At 38.8% G+C, this 9,434-nt stretch overlaps 1 pseudogene across 1 annotated transcript; it reads left to right on the top strand.

Moving 5' to 3' along the window:
* The first annotated feature begins 575 nt into the window (after nucleotides 1-575).
* Nucleotides 576-3,377, top strand: LOC145112380 (SUN domain-containing protein 4-like; annotated as a pseudogene). The gene is made up of 4 exons (XR_013710520.1): nucleotides 576-732; nucleotides 1,238-2,278; nucleotides 2,535-2,620; nucleotides 3,200-3,377. The product of XR_013710520.1 is annotated as an SUN domain-containing protein 4-like (transcript).
* The last annotated feature ends 6,057 nt before the right edge of the window (nucleotides 3,378-9,434 follow it).

Raw genomic sequence — 9,434 nt, 5'->3', positions numbered from 1 at the left:
ATGCATGTGGATTGATGTAAAACTTATGGTTATAAGTTATTTTAATGTATTTAGATTGATCTACAACTTGTTTTCATGTGTATTTTAATGTTTGAACTTGTGGACATCAAATTCGTGATTTGTATATGTATATATGTGTAGGAAAATATGAAAAAAAATATGAAAATTATAGAAACCGGTTTACTCGGCGGTCGAACCTGTTGAACCGGAAACCGGTCACCATATCGGTTCAACTAAAAAACCGGTTTTTAAAACATTGGTTTAGTGGAAGATATCAATTCAAGGAGAAATTAGTCAAATTACAATCTTACAAAACTATCTTCTATTTTTGGTCAAAATACAGAATACAACGTAGTTTCTCCATTTTATCAATTTAATATTATTTTCAATTATAATAGTTTAGTGTCTAAATAGAGAAAATGGTGAAAGTATGTTGTACATTCTGGTATTTGTTCGCGGTATTATAATTGGGTAACTGGGAAAATGGTTTTTTAATGGTCACAGTCTATTTTGTCAACGGCCGATTGAAAATTATATTATGTGGTTGCAGAAAGGCTTTCGCTTCTTAATATACAATGCAAAGATCACGTAAATCTCTTCTTACTATAAGAGAATTGTGGAAGACTAATAGGAAGAACTTATTTTATAAGGTGTTCTTGCCACTTGTCGTCTTTATGTGGGGACTTCTCTTCCTTCTATATATACGGATTGGCCATGATGATGGCTACAGAGGTGAGTTACATGTTGTTTCTTTTACTTAGTATATTTATAGGGGTATATGAATTAATTGGTGAAGTTGTATACGAGTGTTTTTTTTACTGAATGTAGAACAAAACTACTTAACAGATAAATTCAAGGAAACAAAGCTTTCCCCGTCCTAACCTTTTTCAAATTTACCCTTATTTGTTCTTATCCTTTTTGTTTTCCAATATGCGGTGATTTTCTCAAAATATTAAAGGAAACAAAGCTTTCCCCATTAAGTCCTACCGTTGCTTCACCTTTTTGGTGAGATAAAATATTGCAATTTTTGTTCCATAGTCACAATCATCATAGCATATTGTCTATTTGTCGTGACTTTTCCTGCTTCATAAATGGGGAAAGTCTATCACTTATATATGTTCACTATTTGTCGTGACTTTTCCTGCTTCATAAATGGGGAAAGTCTATCACTTATATATGTTCGCAGTTTATTTGTGCATATCTTTTCTTACAAACTCATTTTTGTTTATTCATATAGATGGTCAGATAGATTTTCCAAAAGATTCCTACACTTATCAAACCGAAATCGAATCCAAGACTATCCAAAACCATTCTGATCTCATTAACAAAACACAACAAATTCATTTCTCATTCCCAAACGAGCAACCAAAAGAGACAAAAACCGAAAGATTTTCAGTACAAGATCTTGATGAATTCAAGAACAAGGCTTTTGGTGGTGCAAAAATCCATCCATCAAACCCTAATCCAGAAAACATAATTCACCGGCTTGAACCTAGCGGTGTGAAATACAACTATGCCTCATCATCAAAGGGTGCAAAGGTTTTGGCTCATAACAAGGAAGCCAAGGGTGCACCCAACATCTTAAACACAGACCAAAATCAGTACCTTCGAAACCCATGTTCATCCGAGGACAAGTTTGTCATTTTAGAACTATAAGAAGTAACCCTAATTGATACTATCGAAATCGCTAATTTTGAACACCATTCATCAAATCTAAAGGGGTTCGAGGTGTTTGGGAGTTCAGTATATCCTACCGAATCTTGGGTAAAACTCGGAGTTTATACAGTAGTAAATGTGAAAAACTCACAAAGATTCGTTCTCTGTGATCCGAAATGGATGCGATATGTAAAGTTGAATCTACAGTCATTATGGAACAGCGTTTTATTGTACGTTGAGTGATGTTCGGGATTATGGTGTGGATGCGGTTGAAATGATGCTTGAGGATTTTGTTTTTGCTCGAAATAATGAGTTTTTGTCTAACGAACATGAAGGTGATGGAAAACCAGAGCCGGAAGGTGAACCGTGGTTAGAGGAAAGAGCTAATGTGCCTGATCCACATGTGGGAAGGTTGCCTGGGGACAGTGTTCTTAGGTTATTGATGCAAAAAGTTCGATTGTTGGATATAAATTTAACGGTTTTGGAGAGGTTTTTAGATGAATTGAACTCGAGATATGGTTATATTTTTAGAGAAATAGATGCGGAAATTGGAGAAAGAGATGTTGTGGTGGAAAAAGTACGCATGGATTTGAGAGATTTGCATGAGAGCAAGGATGTTGTGGTATGTTTTGGTGTTTGTTTATGATCATTAGGCGACGTTTTTTATGGAATACAAGAGATGACATAAATTATACTGTGTTTTGCGTGCATTACACTGGGATTGATATTGACATGACAAAAATGCAATTTTTTTCCAACCCAAAAAGATGGAACAAAGGTGATTGCTCATCTGTCCAAAAGACGTGAATGCGTTTTTTTGGTCGGCCTTTGTTGTTGATTTGAACCTTGGTGAGTTATGTTTTTTGTTATTTTTGCAGAAAGAACATGTCGATGAGCTGGAATCATGGAAATCTCTTGTGTCCATTCAACTGGATATCATGACGATGGACAATGCATTCCTCCAGTTAGATTTTTACATTCAGAATGAGTCCAAGTTCGACTTTTGCATGGCTAATGATTTATCTCTTAATTCCATAATCGATAATGATTATAATCTATGTATAGAAAAACTTTATAGCTACGAAAACAATATAAATGTATTATATAATAGAGATATTCCAGATGTATAACGAAAAAAGAAAACCATGTCAAATTTGAAGCTGAAATGTACTTGAGTTGACTCTTAAAAGTAAAAAAAACGAGACTCTATGTAACCCAATTGGCCTCAAATCCATAGTGACTCGTTACTAATATAGTAAATAATCAGTGTCTATATTATTCTAAGATTTTGTTTCTTTTTTTGACTTAATGAACTTAACAGTTATGACTTAATCAGGTAAGCTATATAAGAGTGTTTACTTTTAAGTAAATGCCCACAATTAATAGAGAAAGTCAGGAAAAAGACTTGCCCATTGACTCCTAACCTTTTACAAATTTCTCCTCACTCATTGTTTCCTTCCATATCTCCATTATGTCATTAATTTCTCAAATATTTATTAAAACATTTATCCTAACAACACCTAATGTATGAATGTGAATGCAGATCAGAGGTTGTAAAGTTGAGAGTCAATCAAGAACGTATGGAGGATACAGGAGTTGTTATATTTTTGGTATCTTTGACATTTGGATTGTTAGCTATAGCTAATATATTTCTCAATAAACTTTTGTTTATTTATTATAGAGATGACAGAACTCAAAAAAGTATAGTTGATTTCGGCTGAGGGACTATTCTTCGGGTTTTGTCTTATTGAGTTTTACTATTATATATCTTCATAATCACCTCGTTTTGAGGATCACATATATATATATATATATATATATATATATATATATATATATATATATATATATATATATATATATATATATATATATATATATATATATATATATATATAGGGAGATGTTCAAATGAGAACCAAAAAATGTTAAGAACTTTAAGAACAATTTTTAAATTTTTTTTCATTATGGTCATTTTAGACAAATGAAACATTAATATTATATTAAGCATATTTTTTTCATTTCCTAGTTTCCAAGTAGTTGTTACTTGTCGTTTGAACGCAAGTCAGACCACCCGTCGGACTGTCGCTGGACTAACACCAAAGTCACTGGCATTCGTTTTCACAGCTTAATAGAAAAAAAAAATTTAGTCCTAATTTCTTTGGTAATACTTTTAAACACGTATCATTACATTTATTAGCCAAATATACAAAATTTAATAAAAATAAATAAATATTTATGCATTGACAAATTCAATTTTTTCTTTTCTAAATTGTAGATTTATTTAAAACATACATTGTGTAGAAGACTGTCACACCCCAGAACCGGGATGGCGGAAACGTCCTGGGGTGGAGGACGTCATGCGTAGTATCACAACAATTGTATAGCAAACATAGTAAACACAACCAAACATTGAATACAATCATGAAAATTGTTTACATCAGTTTGAAACTTGTCTTAAATACATCAAAAGTGTAATATATAGAAAACATAACTCTTATTACTCCGGCTACTCTAAATCCCCGATGTATCTGACTACTGATTCCCTGAGAATACAAGCAGTTTGAAAGAATATCAGCATAAAGCTGGTGAGTTCATAAGCATTTAGTTTTGGTGGAAAAGTGTTCTTTGAATCCTTTTTGAAAAGTGTTCCTCAAGAAAATCCTATATTTTCTTATGAAAAGCGTGTTTGAAAAATCCATTCCTTCCATGACTTTCAGATGCATACAAGATATGTACAATCCAAGGTGTCGTGGAAGGAATATGAATATCCATTGATTACATGTTAAACCATCTGTTTTTGAATAACCGGGTTATCTCGGGAAAATCCTATATTTTCCCTAAAAGTTGATTATTGATTATCCGTTCTGAACCGAGGTGGACAAGTGTCTACCATACTCGTATTGATAAAAGCAGTTTCCTTTTAAAAACCCTGGTTACACCCAGAGAGGTATATTAGCCTTATTACATAAATAAAACTAAATAAAAGAAAACCGTGATGAACTATGTCCTGAAGGTATTATTAATACCCTCCAGTAATCTATCGGATATTACTTTGAGATTAGTTCATTTGATTCATTATTACAAAAGTAAATTCCTGCTATCTTCGTTGCGAGGGTCATGACCATACATTAACTTGATATGGCACATGCTGGAGCCAATATCCTTTATGACTTTGTCACCCGTAGACCTGCCGGTCCCACTGTAGCTAGCAGCGAGGTGCGGGATAGTCAGTCCTGTATAGATCTATACACAACAATCACGCTCTCCCTACAAGAGATTCTGGTCACAAGTACTAGTCCTACACTCTGATTCTGTGGGAGTGTTACCAAGGACGTGCCTCCAACTTAGACTAACAAACTTACAAGTAATAATACTGGAGATCCTTTTTGTGGTTTGCATGAATCTTTTATAAAATGCTACATTTTACTATATGATTCAAAAGTTCGTTACCCTAGTTTGGAAAACTGATTCTACGTGTTAATTTCTTAATCGGTTGGTAAATCTGTTTTCCTTGTTAAAAAGCATGCTGAAAATATAATTATCTTAAACAAAATAAAATATTTTGAGCACAAGTTTCCTTATGCTTTTGCTTGTATTCTCCACCCTGAAAATGTTAAAAACACGGAAAAATGTAGGGGTATGTGCAGTGAGTAGTTTGGATGAAAGAGTGGTATAGGACGCTAGATGCCAAGTGGAGACTTGAGCACACACACGGATCCTAATAAGCATACCAGGACACATATGTGAATGTAATTAGTGTTTGCACAAGTAATCAAGTGAGTGAAACACATTAGGGACTAGGAAACACTTACACAGAAGTGTTATAACCACAAGGGATTGCATTTAAGGAGTTTAAGGCCACACCATTGTGTTTATGGCCAGGTGTTCACGGCCACCAGGTGTTCACAGCCACTAGGGTTTACGACCAGGTGTTCACGGCCACCAGGGTTTACGGCCAGGTGTTCACAGCCACCAGGTGTTCACGGCCACCAGGGTTTACGGCCAGGTGTTCACGGCCACCGGGTGTTCACGACCACCAGGTGTTCACGGCCACAAGGGTTTACGGCCGTAAACTCATGATGATTTGTGCTCAAAAGGGTGTTTTAAGGTCTTACAGTCCACAAGGAAGTGTTCTAGCCTTAAGTCAAAGCCTTAGGAAGAGTTATGACCCCATTTGCACCTCTAATAAGGGTTTACGGCCAAGGGAGATGCTCTTGGTCGTAAACTCACTTTGATCAAGGATTTTGGATGAAATCAGGGTGCAAATCATGAGTTCTTACTAGATATCAAGTATAAGGAAGTCATACTTACGATTTGAAGGCAAAGAAGGGTGTTTGCGGCCCAAAACACCTAAGTGTTCTTGATGTTCTTGAGAATCTTTGAAGATCTAGACTCAAAGATGAAATCCATGGATGAAATCAATGATGATTCATGGATAAGAGAAGTATTAACACTTAGATGGAAGGATTTACTTACATTATGAGAGTTTTTGAAGCAAAATCCTTTGATTCTTGAGTGAGTTTTCGAGTTCCAAGCCTTAGGAGAGGAAAGAGTGAAGAAAATGGATCAAGCATCCTACTTATAGGCTGGAGTTTACGGCCATTATGTGTTTACGACCATCATGAGTTTACGGCCGTAAACTCATGGGTCCTGGCCGTAAACTCCTCACTTGAGGGTTTATGGCCCGATTGATGGTTTGGAACTTTAGTTGACCCATTCTAACTCTTGGTCCCTTGATGTACTAAGCTTAGAACGCTCAAACAGACTCTAAACAGTGTAAGAAATCTATAAAACAAGCTTAGCATTGATAGAGTTGACTAAGTGTACAAGGTATAAGTTTTGGGTTGTCACATCATCCCCCCGTTAGAGGGAATTTCGTCCCGAAATTCAAGGATAGAGTACAATCATGAACTTGGAAAGAGGTGAGGGTACTTTTGTTTCATTGAATCCTCGTGCTCCCAAGTGAATTCAGGACCTCGCTTGGCATTCCAGCGAACCTTCACTATCGGGATGCGACTCTGCTTCGTACGCTTGACTTCCCGGTCCATGATTTCAACAGGTTCCTCCACAAAGTGTAGACTCTCGTCCAATTCGATCTCGTCGAGAGGAATCACAAGTGTCTCATCGGACAAACATTTCTTTAGGTTCGACATGTGAAAGACAGGATGGATGTTGCTGAGCTCTCGTGGTAACTGGAGTTTGTATGCCACGGGACCGATCCTAGCAAGGATCTCGAACGGTCCAATGTACCTTGGGTTTAGTTTTCCACGTTTTCCGAAACGTATCATGCCTTTCCAGGGTGAAACCTTCAGAAGGACGCGGTCACCAACCTGGAATTCCAAGGGTTTTCGCCTCTTATCGGCGTAGCTCTTTTGTCTATCTCGTGAGGCTTTCAGTCGTTCCCGTATTTGTACGATCTTTTCAGTTGTCTCTCGAATGATCTCAGGACCAGTGAGAGTACTGTTGGGGACTGGACCCCTGGCTAGCTGCGTGTCACCCACCTCAGCCCAACACAGAGGGGATATGCACTTACGGCCATAGAGGGCTTCAAACGGTGCAGCCTTAATGTTGGTATGGTAGCTGTTGTTGTAGGAAAACTCGACAAGAGGAAGATGAGCGTCCCATTATGTGCCGAAGTCAATAACACAGGCTCTCAACATATCTTCCAATGTCTGGATTGATCTCTCACTCTGTCCATCTGTCTGTGGATGATAAGCCGTGCTCATATCCAACTTAGTTCCAAGAGCCTTCTGTAGCGATTTCCAAAATCTTGAGGTGAACCTGCTATCTCGGTCGGAGATAATGGATACGGGTACCCCATGAAGGCGAACTATTTCTCGGATGTAGATCTGCGTGAGTCTCTCCATTTTGAAGTTTTCCTTGATTGGCAGGAAGTGGGCGGATTTTGTCAACCGATCGACAATTACCCAAATGGCGTCGTGCCCACTTGGAGATCTGGGTAACTTAGTGATAAAATCCAGGGTTATCCTTTCCCACTTCCACTCAGGTATTTCCGGCTGCTGAAGTAAACCTGAGGGCTTTTGATACTCTACCTTCACCTTGGCGCAAGTCAAACACTTACCCACGAAGGTAGCGATTTCTGCTTTCATGTTTTGCCACCAATAGAGTTGTTTGAGATCCAGATACATCTTATCTGAACCTGGGTGAACGGAGTATTTAGTCTTATGAGCTTAATGCATGACAACCTCTCTGTACCCGCTGAACTTTGGGGTCCAGATCCGGTTCATAAAATAGTACACTCTGTCTCTCTTGATCTCCAAGTTCTTGTCCATTCCCCGCAAGGCTTCATCCACCACTTTCTCTGGTTTCAAGGCTTCCAGCTGAGCCTCTCTGATTTGCGCGGATAAATGGGAATGAATAGTCATCGTTAATGCTTTCACCCTTCGCCCTGAATGCTCCTTTCGACTGAGGGCATCTGCTACTACGTTGGCCTTGTCGGGATGGTAGCGAATTTCACACTCGTAGTCACTGAGTAACTCTATCCATTGTCGTTGCCTCATGTTTAGCTCCTTCTAATCGAAGATGTGCTGCAAGCTCTTATGGTCGGTGAAAATAGTGCACTTGGTTCCATAGAGATAGTGTCTCCAGATCTTCAATGCAAAGACCACTGCTCCCAACTCTAGATCGTGAGTTGTGTAATTGACCTCGTGCGTTTTCAACTTCCTAGAGGCATAGGCGATAACCTTTCCTCGTTGCATGAGCACACATCCTAGGCCCTGATTGGATGCATCACAGTAGACAACGAAATCCCCCGTCCCTTCGGGCAGGGACAAGATAGGTGCGCTGCACATGGCCTGCTTCAATGTTTGAAATGCAGTGTCAGGGTAGTTAAGGGCTTAGCGATTCTGGAGAAGTTCTGGATGAACCTGCGATAATAGCCCGCGAGACCCAAGAATTACCGAATTTCTGTGGGTGTCTTCGGTGCAGGCCAATTCTCAATCGCTTTGATCTTGGAAGGGTCCACATGTATTCCTTCCTTGCTAATCACGTGACCAAGGAAATTTACCTTCCTGATCCAGAACTCACACTTCGAAAATTTCGCGTATAGCTTTTCTGCCCTTAATGTTTCCAACACCTGCCTCAAGTGCTGTTTATGATCATCCTCACTCCGCGAATAGACAAGTATATTGTCGATGAACACGATCACAAACTTGTCTAGGAAAGGGCGACATACCAGATTCATCAGGTCCATGAATACTGCCGGTGCGTTGGTAAGACCAAAGGGCATTACTACAAACTCATAGTGTCCATAGCGAGTTCGGAATGCTGTTTTGGGCACATCATCCTCGTGAACCCGCAACTGATGGTACCCTGATCTTAGATCTATCTTCAAAAAATAGCTGGCTCCCTGAAGTTGGTCAAAGAGATCGTCGATTCTGGGCAAAGGGTAACGGTTCTTGATGGTTAGCTTATTCAGCTCTCGGTAGTCAATGCACATCCGAAAGGATCCATCTTTCTTTTTACGAATAAGATCGGAGCTCCCCAGGGTGAAGAAATCGGCCTTATAAATCCTTTGCTGATCAGCTCATTGAGCTGACTAGATAACTCTTGCATTTCTGCCGGCGCTAGACAATAAGGGGATCTAGCTATAGGAGTAGCTCCGGGGATCAAGTCGATACGAAACTCGAATTGGCGCTCGGGAGGAATTCCTGGAAGATCTTCGGGAAAGACATCAGGAAAGTTTTAGACTTCGGGGAGACTCTCTAGGTGTTTAACTTTTTGCGTCTTATCAACGACGCGAGCTAGGAATGCAT

The sequence above is a fragment of the Lactuca virosa genome, chromosome 5 (assembly GCF_052849685.1).
Source record: "Lactuca virosa cultivar CGN04683 chromosome 5, Lactuca_virosa_CGN04683_v6, whole genome shotgun sequence".
In the NCBI taxonomy this organism is placed as follows: Eukaryota; Viridiplantae; Streptophyta; class Magnoliopsida; order Asterales; family Asteraceae; genus Lactuca; species Lactuca virosa.
Note: the sequence above shows the minus strand (reverse complement) of the source record. Positions and strands in the feature narration are given on the sequence as shown.